Genomic DNA, 20,856 nt, shown 5'->3' with positions numbered 1-20,856 from the left:
TTTTATTTAGAAGTAGAGTCATTTTAGGTTATTGCATAAGGACTTTGTATCACTTAGGCTGAGAAAGTCATGCTGCAATAACAAATAACTCCTAAACACAGTGTTTAAAACAACAGTTATTACTTCCACAGTGCTTTGGCTAAAACTTCATTACACATCATTGCTTCTTCATTCCAGGACTAACAGAGCAGCTGTTTTCTTGAACACTGCTGGTGACCTGGCAGAGGGGAAAGAGAAAGGACATGATAAAGTGAATTTGGCTATAAAACTTTTGCCTGGAATTGATGCACATCACACATAATTGGTCCAAACAAGTCACATGACCACACATGAATTCAATGACATGGGGTAGTATATTCCACCTACAGAGTGGGACAGAGAACGTTGATAAAGAGTAAGAATGTCTACTGCAGCCCCTCCTTTGTTGTGTTCAGACTTCAGGGCATTGATATGAGGAAGTAAAAAGAGGCAGTTCTACAAGTCAGTTCTAGGCATCTCTGTCTTCCTCTACTACATAAGCACAATTATGCTAAGCTTATTTACACATTAGTGCAGTTGTTGTAGTTGTTCCCCCTTCTTAGAAAACTTTCCTCTCAGGTCATTTAAGACTAACTTTCTCTTGTCATTTAGGTGTCAGCTTTAATATCACTTCCTTAGAAATGTCTTTCCTGACCCTAATCCACATGACTCTCATCCTCCTCCTCTACCAGCACTCATTTTTAGTTTACCATCTTCTATTTTTTTTCTGGCACTATGTCCATCAAAAATCACACTGTTTCTGATAATTTTGGCTTACTGCCTATTTACTTATCATCTGTATTCCCTCAGTAGAATATAAACTTCATATTTATACTCTGGTGTTTTTGCCAGCCAAGTTCCCAGGCTTTTATGGTGGGTTGGAGATTGGACTAGTGGTGAAAGGAAAAGGGGACAGGAACAAAGCCAAGGGAGGCATGGGGGCAGGTGCCAAGAAGATCTGGGAAATGGAGTTGAGAGAAAGAGTTTTACAGAGTGAGCATTTCTGAAGGGCCACAGGATGTGTGAAAATGAGAGGGGAAAAGAACGAGACTTAAACAAGTGCTATTATTATTAATGTTCCTCAAGAGATTCAAGAAAATGTTAAACTATTTTTAATTATCTCAATTGCTATAATGTGTGTATTTGATCATGACACCCTGTATAAAAAGTAGCCTGGTGCTTGCTTCAGCAGCATGTATCTTTTAATTGGATGATTCAGAGATTAGCATGGCCTGCGTGCAAGGATGATAAGCAAATTTGTGAAGTGTTCCATATTTTTATGAAACCTTACCATTTGTGACAACATAGATGGATGCAGGGGCTTAATTTTAAGTGAAATAAGTCAGTCATAGAAAGACAAATACCATATGATTTTACTTATATGTGCAATCTAAAGAACAATATAAATGAACAAATGGAATAGAAATAGACTCATAGACACAAAAGACAGATTGATGGTTGATAGATGGAAGTGGTTTGGAGGACTGGGTGTAAAAACTGAAGGGATTGAGAAGTACAGATTGGTAGTTACAAAATAATCATGGAGATGTAAAGTACAACATAGGAAATAGAGTCAATAATATTCTAATAACTATGTATGGTGCCAGATGGATATTGGAAACATGGGGGGCACTTTGTAAAGTATGTGATTATTTAACTACTATGATGACTACTAACACCTGAAACTAATAAAAATGATGTTGAGCATTAACTGTAATTGAAAACATTTAAAAAATATTTTAAAAAAGTAGTCTGGATTTTACAACACAAGAGCTAGCTAGATATTGTTAGAACACTGTCTTCTGCTGGAATTCTGATTGTGTCATCATCCAAAAAGGTAATCTCTAGAATAACTTTTGGGTCTCGGTAATTGAGGCAGGGTTCAAGGATTCTGGAACAACCTGTCACTCCTGCTACCAATGGGGCAAGAACAGTACTCAGCACCTGATGGACACTGAAGAAATGTCAGCTCCTAGGAAAGCTGCAGTGTTCATGAGTCAGGTAGGGAGAGGGTGGTGTCAGAGAGGTGGGCTGATGCTCTCCTCCATTTCCTTGATATTGGGTTAATGTGGAAAAATGCTGAAAGTGGGGAGGGAGAGAGAGTCAAAGAGAGGGAGGGAGAGTGATACTCTTATTTGAATAAAGTATTATTCTTGGACTTGTTCTTTTGGTAGAGAACAGTGAGACAAGAATATTCTAGAAACTGACTGTTGAAATAGGGACAGAAGGCTTAGTACTACTCCCTTCCTTTTTAACTTGTAAAGTCAAGGGTTAAGATGCTGGCCTATGGATTGTGAGTCTGACAAGGGCATTTCAGTGGTTAAATGTTAAGTAAAATGCCTGTAAATGAGATATTTAAGAAAGGGCCTGACTGAATAGATAGATCTTAGCCCGACAGCCTGAGGATGAAGGTGCAGCTGTCTTGGCAGATGGCCGGGGGAAAGCATTCCAACTGTAAATGTCCTTGATCACAGCATCTTGTTATTTGAAATTAAAACTCTAAGGACCCAAATTTCTTGGTGCCCTTTGGTGTTCTTGGTTGGTAAAGGCTTAAATAAAAGGGGCTTTGTCTCACCCACTTAAGTCCCACACATGCACACCCTATAGAGGCTCTTGTAGACCAGTTTTGAGTCTGGAACTTGGGATTTGTGGGAAGACAAACTCTAATATAGTTTTCATCATCAGGCATGAAAATAAAAAGAACATGTTGAATAAATGAAGGAAAATTTTATTTTAAATTCTTTTTTTAATAATAGAAAGTCCTCAAGAAATCCCTACAATTAAGTATTTTTGTCAATTATTTAGTAAGTGCCTAATTTTCTCTTGTTGGAGAAGAAAATGACATGCTTGTTCTTAAAATATTAAACAATATTTTGATAGCATTGACAGAGCAAGTAGCAAAGTATTGACCAGTCATTCTGCTGTAGGAAAACTCTAGTGAGCTCAGTTTTATCTGCTACATGAAATTGAAGAGGAAAGAAATCATTAACTCCTGTGAATTACATTAGCAAACTCTGATGGAAAGTTGTGTATAAAGTCAATTGTCAATGTTTCCCTCTATGACTTTTATGGTGTTACAACTTACACTTAAGTCTTTTATCCACCTTGAATTTATTTTTGTGTATGGTGTAAGTTGGTGATCGAGTTTCATTTTTTTTTTTTTTTTGCATGTAGCTGTCCAGATATCCCAATACTATTTGTTGAAAAGGCTATTTTTACTTCATTTTATGCTTCTTCCCCCACATTGGCAGGAAAATCCCAGACATTCCATGCAGGAATATCTTCATTTATATGTCCCCTAGAGCAAAGGACATAAAGGAAAGAATAAACAAATGGGACCTCATCAAATTAAAAAGCTTCTGCATGGCTAAAGAAAACAGCATTAAAGTGAAAAGAGAACCAACTATATGGGAAAACATATTTGCCAATGATACCTTGGACAAGGGTTTGATCTCCAAAATATATAAAGAACTCACATGACTCCACTCCAGGAAGACAAAAAGCCCAACTAAAAAATGGCAAAAGACTTGAACAGACACTTCAAGGAGGACATGGACAGGGCCCAGAGACATGTGAAAAGATGCTCAGCATCACTAGCTATCAGAGAGATGCAAGTTAAAACCACAACAAGATACCACTTCACACTGGTCAGAATGACCATCATAAACAAATCAACAAACAAGTGTTGGAGAGGATGTGGAGGAAAAGGAACCCTATTGCACTGTTGGTGGGAATGCAGACTGGTACATCCACTGTGGAAAACAGTATGAAATTTCCTCAAAAAACTAAAAATGGGACTACCTTTTGACTCAGCAATTCCACTGCTGGAATTGCACCCTAAGAACCCTGAAACACCAATCAGAAAGAACCTATGTACCCCAATGTTCATAGCAGCACACTTTACAATAGCCAAGTGCTGGAAGCAACCTAAGTGCCCATCAGTAAATTAATGGATCAAAAAACGATGGTACAAACCTCTTCTGGCACATGCCTGATCATGGCGCAGGGGCAACGTAAGTCCCAGGCTCAGAGGTCAGTCAAGACCAAGGCAGTGGCAGTGGTCTCACAGCGGAATCAGACCAAGGAAGGGCGGTTGTGTTATCTCTCCCAAGAAGGAGCGCATTGTGCAGCAGCAAAAGCTCAAGAACAGCCTGGAGGTTGGGATCCAGAAGATTGAACATGATGTGGTGATGAAAGCCAGCACCAGCTTGCCCAAGAAGCTGGTGCTGCTGAAGGCCCCTGCCAAGAAGAAGTAGGCAGCCTCTTCCTCCACCACCAACACAAGATACCTTTCTAAGGACACAGCACCTGCCTCCATGCCCACACCTCTGTGACTAGCTCCATGGGCAGTACTGTGCACTGAAGGAGCCTTGCCCCCCAGAGCCTTGGCTTGCTGCTCTAACTTTGGGTAGGGGTGGTGTGGCTTGTGGGCAGCTGATCAGCACATCTGTAGGGCATTGGTCAGCTTCCCAGGATGCTGAGAACTTGGCAATGGCCCTGAGGACATGTTCACCAATTTTCTGTGCCCCCTGCCCCTTTAAATTTTGTGTCCACTGGTTTAACCTGGCACAATAAACCTGGCTTTGTCATTCCTCCTGCAGTCACATGTTCCTGTGAACAGAACTGTTGTGGGGCTGTAGGCCAGGTACACCGACCTGGTCAACCCCAGCAATTTCTGCAGACCAGCTGCATGCTCAGGGAAGGGTGACTGGGCTTCTGTGTGTCCAGTCTGGGAGCTGGTGAAGAGTCTTTACCTCCCTCCAAGCTCAGGTAGCTCACACCAACCTCCTTACTCACTTGCACATTCTTCCCAGACATGCCCAGCTCACCCATTCTGACCAGCACAAGCCAGGAGATGTAGGGAGCCATTTTTCCATCTGTAGAATGGGTGTTGACACCATCATGGCACCAATTCAACCAGAAGGTACTTATGGACTGCTGGAAGGCACCTTGATTTATAAAAAAGTCAAAATGTCCATTAGGCCTATGGCTCAGGCATTGTTCTAGTGCTTTCTGTACATCACTTCATCCCAGGGTGGGTCATGTTGTTACCATTCTAGAGCCAGTACTTGAACCCACCACTGGCTGAGTCCCACTGTGCACTCTCAGCTGACCATCCGCTGCCTCTGTTTCCAAACCAAGATTCTCACTTGTTCCATCCTCGGTGCCCCCTCTCCCAAAGCTTCAATTGAATCTGCTAGGCTGGAAATGCCTATGGAGTCCAAGAGGTCTGGCTTGGTGACTACCCTTCCCTTTATTGGAGGTGAGAGGAGAGGCCACTGCTTGGTGGCCAGGCTGGGCCTAGGGAAACTTGAAAATGGAAAGTCTCTCCTACAAATTCTGGCTCTGCTGCCACAACTGCTGGTTTTTGAGATGTAGATTACAATTTTTGTGTGTATGAAATTGCCCTTCCTGCTTTTGTATACGTATGTGTGTGTGGTTAAAACTCACCTATATGCCCTGGTTGGTGTGGCCCAGTGGACTGAGTGCCAGCCTTCAAAACAAAAGGTTGCCGGTTTGATTCCCAGTCAGGGCACATGCCTGCGTTGCAGGCCAGGTCCCCAGTTGGGGGCATATGAGAGGCAACCAATTGATGTATCATTCACACACTGATGTTTCTCTCCCTCTCTTTCTCCCTCCCTTCCCCTCTCTCTAAAAATAAATAAAAATCTTTAAAAAATGGTGGTAAATTTACACAATGGAATACTACACAGCAGAGAGAAAGAAGGAGCTCCTACCCTTTGCAACAGTATGGATGGAACTGGAGAGCATTATGCTAAGTGAAATAAGTCAGGTGGTGAGGGACAAATACCATATGACCTCACCTTTAACTAGAACATAATCAACAAAAGAAAAAAAGCAAACAAAATATAACTGGAGACATTGAAATTAAGAACAATCTAACAATAGCCAGAGGGGAGGAAGGAAAGGACAGTGGGGAGAAAGGTTTTCAGGAACTACTATAAAGGACACATGGACAAAACCAAGGGGGAGGGAGGAAGCAAGAGAGGGAGGTGGGTTTGACTGGGGTGGGGAGTAGTGGTGGGGAGAAAATGCAGACAACTGTAATTGAACAACAATAAAGTAATTAAAAAAATAAAGTTGATTTTCCTTTATCAGACAAAACAGAAAATCCCATAAACTACATTTTTAAAGAAATATCTAATTGAACTTCAAAACTGAAATCTGATTTTTGTTCAAAGTTTTATTGTCCTGGTTTCTGCAGGAAAATTCCATTTGGTTATAAGATCTCACCCAGGTTTTTAAAAAAATGGTATTTAATAATCCAGCTAATTTTTCTATTTTGTAAATTCATCTCTAGAGCCTTCTCCACACATAGGACAGTGAATAAATAAATGACCTTTCTGGGAAATTTTTCTTAATGTTGACTTCCTGCTTCATTCTCTTAGGAGGATAAGTTTAGGCAAAAGAGAAAGAGAAAAATTGGGGTTAACACTAAATCTTAAAATTAACTGTGTTTTATTCAATGAATTGTCCCAGAAGTTTGGTTGGGGCTGCTGTATGCCTCATTAAGCTGTTCTCCTCTTGGTCAGGAATCTTCAGTGTTCACTGACTGAGGAGACATGATTTTGGGAGAATTTTTTTTTACCAAAACTGTAATGAAAAATTCCATCCCTCTTAGTGCTGAGGGCCAGGCAGAAGCATTATCTAGATACATCCTATCTAAAATGAAAGAACATTTACTAGGAAGAGGATGATTTATTTATTAAACACTTAACCAAGTGCCCATAATGTGCTAGGTACTAATGTCACTGGTTCTTATGTCTACCCTAACAGATGATTACTATTACAACCCCACTTGATGAGGGAGTTGGGACTTCAAGAGACCCAATAACTTCAAACTTTCACTGATAGGAAGGGAAATGGTGGATGGGGGAGCTTAGATTTGAATCCATTGTTTTTAACTTCAAAATCATACCATGCTATGTTGCAAGAGAAGTATTCACCTTATTTGAGGAGCTTGTAGTATAGTTGAAAATACAAAGAGCATGCACATGGAGGAGGGTCTAAAGGCCAGGGGGATGGGTAAAGATGTACCAAACATCTACCATTAACCAGTACTCAAGGCCATTCTTTGGAATTAAGAACTCTCAGATAGTTAATGGGACAAGAAGTTAGGCTGAGCAGGCATAAGTAAATTTCCCCAGGGAAATTTACAACCAATCATATCTTGATCATAGTTCATTTTGATTCTGGATGTTATACCTCCCTAGTGCTTCATGCTTCCACTTAGAACAAAGACCTCCAAAAATATTATCAAGGAACAGTGTATGTCACTGTGCTTGGGAAATGCTATAGAGATGGAAGGATGGGAAAGGACACTGCAAGCTGAGTTAATTAGGAAAGGTGGAACTCTATGACCCAAAGTAGAGGTGGAAGTGATGTGGCAGGGTTGGGGCAGCCTATAATTCAGCTCTGATGCCAGTGGCATAACTATGTTTTTTATAGCTGAGAAAGCATCTCAGCTCTGGGAGGAGGAGCATGTGCGTGCGCATGTGTGTGTTTAGTGCACGACTGTGCTAGCCTTACTTCACAGGTCTCTAGTGGCTTCTGTGACAAAGGAAAGGTGGGCAGGTAAGTAGGTTTTCCTCAAGGAGTTCTGGGCTGTCTGCTCTTCTCTTTGTGCTCACCCTTTAGAGTTCACATCTCTGCAACTCCTCACAAAATAATGCTTAATATGAAACATTTCAGGCCAGAAAGTATGATTCAAATAAATCAATGACTTTTTCAGAGGACAAGTATGGCATTACCTAAGAGTGGGCAAGGGCTTTCTTAAGAAATATATATTCCCCCTTGCTAACCCTAAAAGTTCCATATTCTCACTATATAGTTTGGGAAGAATAACCAAGAATTCTTTCCTTCTAGAATGTTTAAGGAGAGGTTCTTTTGAATTAGTTGCAGATATATCTTGAATATTTACTTTCTTTTTTAACATGGTTTCAAGGCTGGTATGGTGCAGGTTATATGAATATAAAAAAAGGGCATGCACAAGCACTGTAATTTAAGCTCATCAGTAAACATTATTAGTCAATTGAGAATTTTGGCATCATGTTGCCTTAGTGCTAACAAAGTCAGAGGGGAACTAGTCATCATTTTGGGTTATTATTTACCTTTCAAAATTGATCACACTTGGAGACCCCACAGGGCCTACTTCCAGTGAGTATACAAATACCACGTCTCCATTGTATGGTGTGTGGAAACACCTCTTCTCCAATATGGGGTGGGGCAAAAGTAGGTTTCAGTAGTTCATATGTAAAATAACATAATAATTACTAAATAATAATACAAGAATAAACTCTGTGTTTTGCATATTCAGAACCTTAAACCTAATTTTGCCCCAGCTGGTACGGCTGCAAAAGGGAATATTGGAAGTTCTGAGGATATGATCTAAAAAAATTCCTAAATATGTGTGCTTTAGAAAAGTCATGTACTTTGTAGAAGCCCCTAGAATTCTGAAACTGGTGGATGACAGGCCAAAAAAAAATCTAAGTTTACAGGTTCTTTATTCAGTGTTTCAGTGTTTCAGTCCCTACAGTTTACTGTGATGAGGCTGGACATGTTTCTAATATATGGGAGGGTGATTTTCTAAAGTGGAAATACAAGAGAACTTTCAGCAACTGAGCCCTAATATTTAAGATCCTTGTGTGAAAGAAATATTTTCATGTGATCAATTATAATGCTAACCTCTTCCATGTTTATTTACTTTGGAAAGATTTTAGAGATTGAGGTCTTAATTTCAGTTGAAACTGCTTTTTCACATCTAGAAGGGGCTGTATTTTGAAAAGTCTCTTTTCATTTGTTCAGAAATCTTTTTTAAAAATTTTATAATAGCTCTACCAATATCTGCAACCATGCAAAAGAATAAACATGATTATTTTGTTACTAGAGTGTTTGGTGTTTAATGTTATTTTCTTCTTCCCATTTGTAAACGGTGGTGAGAAAACCTCATATAAGTTTGTTTAGTCATCTAATTTATCAATTTAGTTTTTTTAATCCTCATCAAGGACTTTTTTTCCATTGCTTTTAAAGATAGAGGAACATTAATGCAAGAGAGAAGCATCAATTGGTGGCCTCTTGTACACACCTGGATTGGGAATCAAACCCTCAACCTAGGTGTGTACCCTGACTGGGAATTGAACCCATAACTTTCCATGACAAGATGACATTCCAACCCACTGAAGATACCATCCAGGACTATTTATTTAGTTTTACAATAATCCACACTTTTTAAAAGAGTAAAGATTCATGCTATTATAATTGGATCCTGGTACAATTGTGGTGCCTAAGGGGCTCAGGCTGCTTTAGCAAATTGAACTATCTGAATTAGATGCCTTATGTTGGATCCCAGGATGGTGCAACTTCCATTGGGTGCTGGTATCTATTTCTTCTCTAAGTTCCTGTTTCCCTTCTGAATGTCAAATGTAGCCAATGTGAGCTTTTAAAGAAAGGTCAAGTTGTTAAGCTGGGATAACAAAGAGCTCTTTGGGGCATTTGATGTGGAGCACCAGTGCCTACACATCAATTTTGAAGATTTCTTTTTAAAATATGGGTTTCAAGACAATCTTCTGCAATCCCAATTTACTCCTGAATAAGGATTCTAATGAAGTCATCATGGGTAATGAGGGTGGTGGGTAAACTGGTCCTTTCCTTCAGGGACATTTTCTGTTGCCTAATTATGAGCTGTGAAACTACTGTCTTTGTTTTGGTATCTGCAGGAAAAGGTGCTCAGAGATGGAGCTTCACCATGGCGATTCCCCTCCCAATGAAATTCATACAAGCAACCAATATCATGACCCCTCTTCTGTTCCACACATTCAGCATGTTTGACATTGTTAGCAGCCATAGTTGGATACAGAGCACATCAGAAAATGTCCATTTGTGCTGAGAGAGGAGGTCTGTGTCTTGGCGGGTACAGCAGGGGCAGAAATCTTCAGTGGAGATTCTGCAGAAGCAGTCCTTTAGGATGTGTCTGTGGGTTTTGTCTTCCTTTAATTTCCCTCTCCCTTTCAAAAAAGTTAACTAGGACTGTGTGCTGTCTTGTTAAACATAATGGAAAGTTTGAAAACAACTCTTATTTGTGTTGGTTTTTGCATTGATGAACTTATGAGGAAATTCAAAGAGGAGAAAGAGGTACATGTCTTTTAGGCAAGATGGCAGAAAGCAGAGAAAAGAAGGAAGCCTGATTTTTGATACTGAAACTCTAAGGTTGGCAAGGTTTGCTGTGTCTGTGTTAGAACCACCTGCTGTCAAGGAACCATTCAAGCTTGGACTTGGTGATGAAGATTTTGGACAGAAGAACAGAAGGGTGTCCTTGAACATTTGCTTTGTCAAACTCCTGGGCCCTTTTCATTACCTTGGAGATGGAGAAACATTTCTAATGATGACAGATAGACTCAAAGTTAGACTTAATTTTATTTAAAGGAAATGCAACAAGTGATATTTACATGTATTAGGGTTGTGGAATGATATTTACCCCAGCTGCAGATCTAGCTGTACCAGTTGGGAAAGGCCCCCAAACTTGATGACATTAGCACAAATGAAGGGCTGAAACTTGCCTGTTGCAGAAGTTTTTAGTTGAAGAAATCTAATAGATAGGAATGAGAGGAATGTTACTTTATATATGACAAAGACATTACATTGACATTAATACTGCAGGTCACTGCTTTTGGGGGAAAATTCTTGTTTTATTTTAAGGTTTTTAGTAGGGTTTCTGAGGCTTAGAAAACTCAGGAGAGTTAGACCTTCCAGACAAATGCATTTGCCTTGACAGAACACGTTTGCAATAGCTTTCCAGCAGTGGCCTAGAGACTACTCCCAATTCACTTTGGACTTTAAAAAATATTTTTTTATCTTGTTTTGAAAATGGACCAGGTTTGGGGCACTAATTCCCATAGCTACCACACCCACTCTTTCTGCCTAGAGAGTGAGGAGAATGAATGGGTCAATCAGCTGACATATTTCCATCCAATTTCAAGTATAGAATGTATTCATTTTCTGACTAATGGCATGTCATTTTGCAGAAGCCTTTGGTCATGAATTAATACTAGAATCAAAACAGATTTTCCAGGGAGCAATCTTCCATCAAGTATTGATTTTTTTACACTCATGGAGTCTGTACTCCCTAATTTAACCTGACAATGGTTCTGCACAATGGCCTGGGAGCACCTTGGCAGCTCTCTGAAGGAACTTTTACTGTCTTTACTTTCTGAAAAGTAGAAGGGAAAAAACCCATACCAGATAGCCCAGGCAGTCACTGGGGGGCATTTCTAACTTGATGCTTCACTTCTGGCAATTTTGAGTTGGCAGAAAGCTGCCATCTAACTTTTACAGTAGTGCTGGGAGAGAGAACTTTCCTTTTCTGAGACTGTTCAAAGGAACATTTTTTCTAAAACTGCCAATATTATACAAATCTTTAATGTATTGTTCAGTCACAGCCAATGTTTTCAAATGATGCCATCTTGCTGTTCCCACCAAACATGAGAAAATGAGCAAGTATTTTCCAAAGGGAGGCTTTTGTCTCTGAATTTCTATAAATCTTGCTGCCTTCCCCCCTTTGTTTTCTCAAAAGTGCTTTCAGATTCTTCATTCCTTAGCCCCCATCTGATTCTTGTGGGCTCAGCAAAGATTTTTGAGCAGTGCTTGGTTTTAAAAGGGGTCTTAAAAAGTGAAATATATATATCTATATATAGATAGATAGATAGATATATCTATATCTATCTATCTATCTATATATATAACATAGCCTCCTACTTTAAAGAGCATAGGATTCAGAAAGTGTGGATAAAACAAGCACATCCCAGTGGACTTCTTGTCAAGATGGAGGTATAGGTAAACACAGTTTGCCTCCTCACACAACCACATCAAAATTACAACTAAACTACAGAACAACCATTATTCAGAACCAACAGAAATTGAGCTGAATGGAGTCCTACATTATGGAATTAAAGAAGAAACCATACTGAGGCTGGTAAGAAGGGTGGAGATGCAGAATGGGCTGGTTGTACACCCATGTATGAAGGATAAAAATTGAGAGGGATATCACAGGACCAAGGGGTCCCAGCCCCACACCAGGTCTTCCAGCCAGGGTTCCAATGCCAGGAAAAGAAGGCCCCATAACTTCTGGCTATAAAAACCAGTGGTGATTGAAGCTGTGGAAGACAGAAACTTCTGGATTCCCTGGCAGTTCCTCTTAAAGAGCTCATGCACAGACTTATTTGAACTCACTTGCTCTGAGCTCCAGTTTTGGGGCAGCAACTTGAAAGGCAACAGAGGCATACAGGGAGGAACTGAGTGTCTGACATCAGGATGTGAGCTGGAGGGCAGTGTTCTCCCAGACAGAAGTGCTGGCAGTGGCCACTGTTCCTTTTATGAGCCCTCCCTCCACAGAGTCAGCAAGCAGACACCATGTCTGGGACTCCATCAGCCTGGATCACACTGCTTGCCCCACACTGGTGATTCCCTGAATCTCCACCCACTGAAATTTCAGGCCCACCCAAGCTGTCTCCAGTGACTTTTCCATATGAAAGGCTTGTCTTGGTGCATGCTTCATATTTTTCCTAATTTTTCTCAAATTAGCAGCATCTGACCTCAGCATGCCCTGTTCCTTTTGCCAAGTGACCTCAGGCCTGACACTAGCAGCAGCTGGCCTTTGTTCACAGCTGGGCCTGTCTTGGGCCCAGCACAAATAGCAGCCATCTGCAGAGTGCTTTATAGCTTATGCCAGGTGGTCCCAAATAGAACACTGGTGATGGCTGACCTTGGCCTGTACCTCCAGGGAGGCCTCAGAGCCTGCGTACCCAGTGGACAGCTACAGGACATGTTGGAGCAATACCACACAACTACCTCCACTAGTAACACACTTAGGGTGTGGACTCAGGAGGCACAAGAGCCTTGCTAAAATAAGTCCTGATCTTTGAAGTGAGGCCCTGCACTGCTGATCCTCCATGATGGTCAGAAGTTGGTTGGTGGTCAGTGGTCACAGCCTGTCCTTGAAGTTGATAGGACTGGGTAAATACTTCCTATTGATGTGCCAAAAGCAATTCAAAGTTCACTACAAGAGGAGGTGTATACACAACCCATATGGTAGGAACACCTTGAGTACCCAGCTTGGGTGTTAGGGGAGAGACTGTGCCACTGGACCTACAGGACATACCACATTGGACCACTCTACCAAGCCAAGGAGTCATAACAGCTTTACTTAAGTACATAGAAACAAACACAGGGAGACTGCCAAAATGGAAGAAAAAGAAACAGTGTCAAATGCAGAACAGAACAAAACTCCAGAAAAAGAACAAAATAAAATGGAGAAAGCAATCTAGTAGATGTAGAATTCAAAACACTGGTTATAAGGATGCTCAAGGAAATTAGGGGAAGAGTAGATGAACTCAAAGAGCACTTCAAGAGCATAAAAAAGAACATGGAAACCATAAAAATGAACCAGTCAGAATGAGGATACAACTAACTGAAAGAAAGCAGTTTTGCCAAGGGGATTAACAGTAGAGTGGATGAACCATAATCAATCAGTGATTTGGAATAGAAGGAAATTTAAAAAAGTACCCCAATTAGAACAGCAGGAAGAAAAAAAATCCCCCAAATGAGGATAGTGTAAGGAGCATTTGGAACAACTTCAAGTTTACCAACTTTCACATCATCGGGGTGCTGGAAAGAGAAGAGAGAGAGCAAGAAATTGGAAACCTATTTGAAAAAACAATGGAACAAAACTTCCCTAACTTGGTGAAGAAATAGACACACAAGTCCAGGAAGCACAGAGAGTCCAAAGAAGATAAACATGAAGAGGCCCACACTGAGACATATCATAATTAAAATGCCAAAGATTAAAGACAAAGAAAGAATCTTAAATGCAGCAAGAGAAAATTGGTTAATTACCTATAAGGAAGCTCCCATAAGACTGTCAGCTGATTTCTCAATAGAAACTTTGCAGGCCAAAAGGTAGTACCTAGAAATATTCAAAGTGATGAAAAACAAGGACCTACAACCAAGATTACTCTATCCAGAAAAGCTACCATTTAGAACTGAAGGACAGATAAAGAGATTCCCAGATAAGAAAAAGCTAAAGAAGTTCATCACCAAACCAGTATTATATGAAATGTTAAAGGGCGTTCTTTAAGAAGAATATAAAAAACACGATCAATAAAATACAATAAATACATATCTATCAATATTGAATCTAAAAAACAAAATGAATGAACAAGCAGAACAGAAACACAATCATACATATAGAGAATGTTTTGGTGGTTGCTAGATGAAAGAAGGGTAAGGGGGATCAGTGCAAAAGGAGAAGGGATTAAAAAGTACAAATTGGTTGTTACAGATAGTCATGGGGATGTAAACTACATAATAGGAAATGTAGTAGCTGAAGAATATACATGCATGACCCATAGACATGGGCAATGGTGGGGGGAGTGCAGGCATCTGGGTGGGGGTGGGGGCAAAGGGAAAATATTGGGACAACTGTGATAGCATAAACAATAACACATAATTTAAATTAAAAAAAGTACATCCCACATGTGGCAGGGAATGTAAACTGGAAGACATGAACATGGGCCAGTGTGGTGTTAGAAATTTGGAGTCAAAATGACACCTCACTTAATTTGGGGAAGATTACAGAAAACTTTGTGAAGGAAAAAACATTTGAGTTGGGCCACAAAGGATGGTGTGTCACAGACTGTTCATAAGTGCTTACTGAATGTGTATGTGCCGTCTTATATTTCTTAGCTTCCCTTGCAAATGAGTTGAGACCATGTGACCAATTCTGGCCAATGGATTAAATGGAAGAGATATAGAGTCACATGGGTGGAAGCAATGGTCCCTTCTGCATATTATCTCTTCTGTGGCCATAAAGACCGGAGGAGAACTTTGCTTTACAAAGCAAGGACTTTGTGAGCTAAATCCAAAATCTTATGTTACAAAACCAGGAAATTTGGGTTTATTTGATATTACAACACAGGTTAGCTCAACTAACAAATGGGTAGAATTACTTAACAAGATCTGATGTCAAAATCCAGAGTGATATAATTAAGAAGATTCACTTAAAGACAAAAATTTGATAGACCCAAGAGCTCTGAGCTCATAACAAGTAAGTGCTTAAAGAGCTAATAGAAACCAGTGGCAGGTTTTAATTAAATTGAATTATACTTACTGAGCTATTATTTTGGAAGAAGGCATATACATCTATTGTAGATGGAAAATATAATCAATAAACCAAATAAATAATACATTATACAGTCTTACTGAGTCCCTGAGTCATAGGTATGACAATCTTGATAGATTAGTATGGTTTTAAAGTCACATCCTCTGTATTCAATATCTTTAACCTAAAGAAGAATAAAATTATTATTAGTGCATTAATTGAACATGTACCTGGAGAGACAGGAGAAGTAAAGGTAGAATGTCGGCCCCTGAAGAACTTACAGTCTGGTCGAGGAAGCAAGATTCCAAGCACTGTATGGAGTGATGAAAAAAGAAAGTAAAGAGTGATTAGTATAGAGAATAGCAGGTCAGAGAGGGCTTTCTGGAAGCTGAGAGCTGGATCCTAGAGGAAGTGAGAATTATAGATTGCTATAGAGGAGATGACCTGGAAGCATGAGTGAAGGAATGAATGGAATGGCCTAAGTTGCTAGTTGGATAAAACTCATGGAAAGTATGTGTGTGTAAGAGCAATCCCACATGTCCTAATCAAAGAAGAATAAGTGGATCTCAGTAAGGGAAGAGTGGGATACTCTCTTTCCCAATGTTTCCCCAGTATTAGTTGTTTCTTGCTTACTTGGAGATTTTATGAAATATGACACATTGTTGGCCATGACCATGCTGTACATTAAGGAATGACTGTCTTGCCTATTAGATTTGAGTTTTCTTTCTTTCTCCCCATTAGTTATGCATTAGGTTATTATTGACTGTGACAGCCATAAATTACTCCATTAGGCCAATTATACATTTTATTCTATTCTATTTTATTTATTTTTGGAGAGAGTAGAAGAGGGGGAGAAAGACAGGGAAAGACACATTGATGTGTGAAACATCGATTGGTTGCTTCTTACAGGCCCCCCAACCAGGTACCTGGCCTACAATCCAGGCATGTGTCCTGACGAAATCAAACCAGCAATCTTTTGGTTTGCAGGATGATGTCCAATCCACTGAGCCACACCAGTCAGGGCCAGTCACACATCTTAAGCAAACAAAAATATGGCTTTACCAACACACTGTGTTGCTTACTGGTTCTGGGATCCTCATGAACATTAGTTTCTTAACAGGTAAAATAAGAATTAAATGAGATAATTTATGCAAAGTATTTGGTAATGTATTGGCATATGGTAGATACTCGATAATTGGTAACATTAGTATCACCAATCTACTATTTTCACCCCTAAGTCAGAATATATTTGTGATCATAGAGAAAACACTTTGGTTGCTGATAAAAGAAAATGGGCTTTGTCTTAAACTATTTCAGGTCATGTTTATTTGTCCTGTTGAAAATCAAACATTGTGAAAGTTACAAACTGTTGAGAACAAAGCCATTACTAATATTTATGATATTTAACAATTCACTTTGTTTGCTCTTTTCTTCTGTCATCAAAGAAGTTGTTTCCAAGTGTTTCACAAATCAGAAATACATATACCAACTTATGTTTAATAAATTTTGAAATTATGAATTTTAAAAAATGGAAAAAATACATCAATTACTATTTTGGAAATTCTCAGAGACTCCATCTTCCTGTTTCATTGACTTCAGAATGGGAAATTGTTTAGTTCTTTCATCTCTGTTTTGTTCTTTAGTGGGGAAAAGCTGCCATTATTATGCCTGATTTTCTTCTCTTTTTTGTTTCAGTTTAGTAAAAAATGTTCAATTAAGAAAAATAGACATAATGTCATTTGAACAGGTGAACAGTATAGAATGAGTTTTGAGGAGGAGGAGGTTGTAGCAAATGGTCATACAAATTCCCTTGTATTTGAAACAGTGATTAAAATAGCATAATTCAACAGCTTTACACAAGTGTTTTATAGAAGAACTCTTTTTTTCTTACCTACAAATTAAAGGAAACTTTTGCTCAGTTAAAAGAGTGCCACATTTTTTCTTCCTTAAAAGTTTTAAATGGAAGTGGGTCAGTCCATTAGTGAAGTGCTTTATTGACCTTCAGTGCATGGTCACAAAGTGCTCTATTATATGCAAGTGCCATGGAGGGAAACAGCACTTTTCATAATTGTAAATTTCAAAATTTATCCCTTTTAAAAATATATCAGTGATTCTACTGTAATAAAGAAATTAAGATTTGAGGGAAACCACTATTCTCATTCTCAAATGATGATAACGTTTTCATGTATTTTTGGTTTGAACTCTATTTTGGAACCTGCCTTCAGTAGTGAAAGAAGTTGATTATTCCTCTGAGACTACAAGGTGGGGGAAGCTTGCAGGGAGGTTAATATTGGTTATTTCTTTTCCATGACTCTGAGGAATGAGTGGTGTCAGAGAACACATACAGTTTGATTGCCCATGCAGACCTCTACACTGAGAAATTCTAAAAGCCCTTGAAAGCTGCAAAGTTGGAGAAATTTTGCTCTTGGTTTCCAGTAGAATAGAAACCTTTCACCAATAATTCTGGGGCTGGAGACCAGCATTCTTGGGTGAGAAGCACTTTAGAAATGAGTGTAACAAATATGGGCCTTTTGGGGAGAGATTCAGGGCACGAACTACTAAGTCACATAGGCATGGGTTTAATTTCTACCTGACAATTTCTTTGCTAAGTTACTTAAACTTTCCAAGTTTTATTTTTCACATACTTATAGTGGTGGTAATAAGATCTCCTTCATGGGGTGATATGAAAATTAAGTACATGTAAGTACATGCATGTGTGTGTGCACACACATACTTCTACTTTTGGTGAAGCACTTAGTTCAGTTCCTGGTAGGAAAGGTTTTTAGTAAGTAGCAGTTATGATTGTTATTAAAGCTAAATAGTTTTGTGCAAATGTCTATGGTGCTCACAGAGAAGGAAGTGTTATACTAAGATAAGATACAAAAAAATCTTGAAAGAAGTATTATTGCCTAAGGTCTAGTGTAGACCATTCTGCATGGCGTGGGCCCAGCTCTCACTCAGAGATGCACAGGGCCCACACCCATGGATAGGTTCTCCTGTGGGGAATCAGGCCTACAATGTACCTAGGCCGCTATGAGTCTTGCTTTTTGCTAAAACTCCCTCACCCTGATTTGTAGCAAACATTTACTGCAAAGTAACTTCCTAAAATCCATGCTGAACCTTCTGAGGATGAGTGTAACCAGTTCAACCATTTTTGCCTTTCCGTTTGCAAATATTCCTCTTCTGTGATGTGAATAGTGGCACTGGCTCCTTTGTTTTCTGTAAAAGGTAACCACCTAAAGTGAACCTGTGCATAGTAAATGAGGACCATCATGTAATGGGCAGAGAAACCCAATAAAGGTCTGTCATGGCAGAGGCGTCAGCTTTTGCTCCGCCTGAGAGAAAAGCCATGCTGCCCCTTTTCCTCCACAGGGCTCGGTAGCCCATGTGAATGTCTCATTTCATCCACAATGACACAGACACTGTGTGTCAGTGTCTGCATCAGTCTAGTCTTCAGTTAAAGTGAAAAGGAGAAAAACAACATCTCAGATCATCTTGGCTAGGTTCTTTCTGTGAGCATAATGGAATACAGGCTTGTTCATCTCTCCTGTCTGGGCAATTGGGGGCAAGACATTTTTCTCCCATCTCAAACCTGAGTCTAGAATAGACAGTTTTCTTAATATATACTTTTTTCTTTTTGAAAATCTGCATTAAGTGCTGCATTGGTCATTGATTGAATCTATTTGCATTTAGATTGCCAAATAAAATTATATAGACAAAAATAACATTCTGTATGAAAGTTGGGATCAATTGGATTGTGTGTGTTTCAAAGAGTATGACCCCATTGTCGGAGGACTGAATAAAGTGTTTAAGTTTGGGTTTTGAAATCATTTAAAAGTGCAATAACACATAGAATTGATTTGCATAGTTCAGAAACAGGTGAAAAAAGGAAGAAACTTTGTATTTAAATCTGATTTCAGTATTTATTTTTATGGTTAAACAAGAGTTTTTACATTCTGGGCTTTCTAAAAAATAGCTTTGGGGCTTGTTTTGTTTACTTTTATCTAAAAAATTCACCTATGATCACTAAATGGTACATAATGATCATTTGAAATACTAAGATTTAAAATTCCACATAAAAATATGAGACCACACAGTGGTAAGGAACACGGAAACATTTTTGTAGAGATTTATATTAGGAAAGCCTAAAAAATACACTTTAAGAAAACAAAAAGACCAATAGATTTGGTTTTCAGCTTATCAACAATTACAAAGCCCTACAGTAATTATACAATAACATACTTTGCAGTTGGCATGCCCCTAAGATGTTTGCATTTTAAGTTTGGGATTTGGGATCCTTTCTTATTAATTAAAATCTTCCTAACAAAATTTAGTGGACTTGAGCAAAATTTCTGAGGTGCAATGGAAAACAAGAATCTCAAATAGCTAGGAAGCAAATCATCTTTGTGTATTTAATTGCCATTGACACACATACAAAAAAGCCATAGGACTGAACAAATAATCATTGCTCAGCCAAAAGTTTTGAAAGCAAGGGAAACATTCTATTAAATAAATTAAATCAGCTGGAAAATGAAATCTAATCAAGAAAATATTTAATTTAAATAACTTGCTTTGTTTATTTTATTTTTTTGGTCAGAGAACTTTTTCACTACAAATGTGACATGTATTACTAAATATTACATGTTTAGGCCAGGCATAAGTTGATATATATTGATAAATGTCAATCTTGAGAAAAAAATAATGGACCTACTGCGTTTAAGTTTATTGCATTTCCATACCAAGCCTTTTTTTTCTTTTGCCATGACTCAAGAAGAATGCTGGTGCATCTTATGTACAGGCCTAGGAAAGCCATTCCTGGGAATTCCTGGGAATTTTGATCCAAAGTTCAGCTGTAAATAGATGCAACAAGATCACCACTGGTGGAACTCATTTTCCCTTCCTAAGTTGGACCATAGCTCAGATGAGGGTATCTTTCTCTCTCAACTGAAGTTTAGTTTTGTGTTTATGAAGTCTGCTGTTTCTTCTGTTTTCTTTGCTTCTTTTCTCAGTTTGATACTTTATAAGTATCCTTTCAAAGCCTGTACACTGTCCATTGCAGACCACACCTGCCCAGGCTTCAAACCTCACAGTGAAAGACCATGACAGGTAAAACTTTTCCAGGTGGGCCACATGATTAAAAACTATGGTGAAATATGGATGTAAACATGGTCTGAATTTGTGTATGAGCTTTTCCTCCTTCCCCAGAGTCTAAGCCTCTGTACTGAAGACACACAGCATCTCCCATATATGTATTCATGAACCTAAAGGAGGTCCCAATGTTATTCTAGTTATTAAGCCCACCTTTCTCAAATCTCTTTTTTTCTAGCAGACATCAAATCATGTAGTTAAGGGGATTCATTAATTTGTTCATTCATTTATTCATCTTGCTTTTACTAGGCTCTTGTACCATTGGAAATAAAAAAGATATTAAGGAGCAACTATTGTTAAAGGAAGAAAATAATACTGTAGAGTGAAATTTAGATTTATTTTCACAGATTCCCTAAGGTAAGGCCCTGAGTGCATCTAACCCAGACTCAGACTTGCTCATTCTACTTTTGTTCCTTTTCATCAAGATTCCCTCCAACCCCTAATGAATACTCTAGCATGTTTTCTCATTCTCATTCCTGTCATTTCTGTCACAGGAAAGAAGGTCAAGAGTTTTGGCT

At 39.0% G+C, this 20,856-nt stretch overlaps 1 non-coding gene and 1 pseudogene across 1 annotated transcript; both read left to right on the top strand.

The window, feature by feature from the left end:
• Window positions 1-1,194: 1,194 nt before the first annotated feature.
• On the top strand, window positions 1,195-1,297 carry LOC114508244. Its single transcript, XR_003685496.1, has one exon. It is a non-coding gene; the product is annotated as a U6 spliceosomal RNA (small nuclear RNA).
• A 2,718-nt stretch (window positions 1,298-4,015) lies between these two features.
• Window positions 4,016-4,547, top strand: LOC114507981 (annotated as a pseudogene).
• The last annotated feature ends 16,309 nt before the right edge of the window (window positions 4,548-20,856 follow it).

This window comes from Phyllostomus discolor, chromosome 10 (genome assembly GCF_004126475.2).
Source record: "Phyllostomus discolor isolate MPI-MPIP mPhyDis1 chromosome 10, mPhyDis1.pri.v3, whole genome shotgun sequence".
In the NCBI taxonomy this organism is placed as follows: Eukaryota; Metazoa; Chordata; class Mammalia; order Chiroptera; family Phyllostomidae; genus Phyllostomus; species Phyllostomus discolor.
Note: the sequence above shows the minus strand (reverse complement) of the source record. Positions and strands in the feature narration are given on the sequence as shown.